Below are 211 nucleotides of genomic sequence, written 5' to 3' on the forward strand. Positions count from 1 at the left end.
CATTGGAAAAAATTTGTTTTTCCCCCCCCCCCATTTTTTCCCCTTTTTTTTTTCCCCCCCCAAACCCCCCTTTTCCCCCCTCCCCCCCCGGTCCCCTTTCCCCCCCCCCCCCCCCTTTTTTCCCCTTTTTTTTTTTTGGGGCCCCGGCCCCCCCCGGGGGGGCCCCCCCCAAAAAAGGGCCCCCCCCCCGGGGGTAACGGTTTTTTTTTTT

At 60.2% G+C, this 211-nt stretch overlaps 1 protein-coding gene across 1 annotated transcript in view; it reads left to right on the forward strand.

Annotated features, from left to right (window-relative positions):
- LOC119582041 (organic cation transporter protein-like) overlaps positions 1-211 on the forward strand; it is a gene marked incomplete at its 3' end in the record, with an annotated part of 33,146 nt that overhangs the window by 17,100 nt on the left and 15,835 nt on the right.

Source organism: Penaeus monodon, chromosome 15 (assembly GCF_015228065.2).
Source record: "Penaeus monodon isolate SGIC_2016 chromosome 15, NSTDA_Pmon_1, whole genome shotgun sequence".
Classification (NCBI taxonomy): domain Eukaryota; kingdom Metazoa; phylum Arthropoda; class Malacostraca; order Decapoda; family Penaeidae; genus Penaeus; species Penaeus monodon.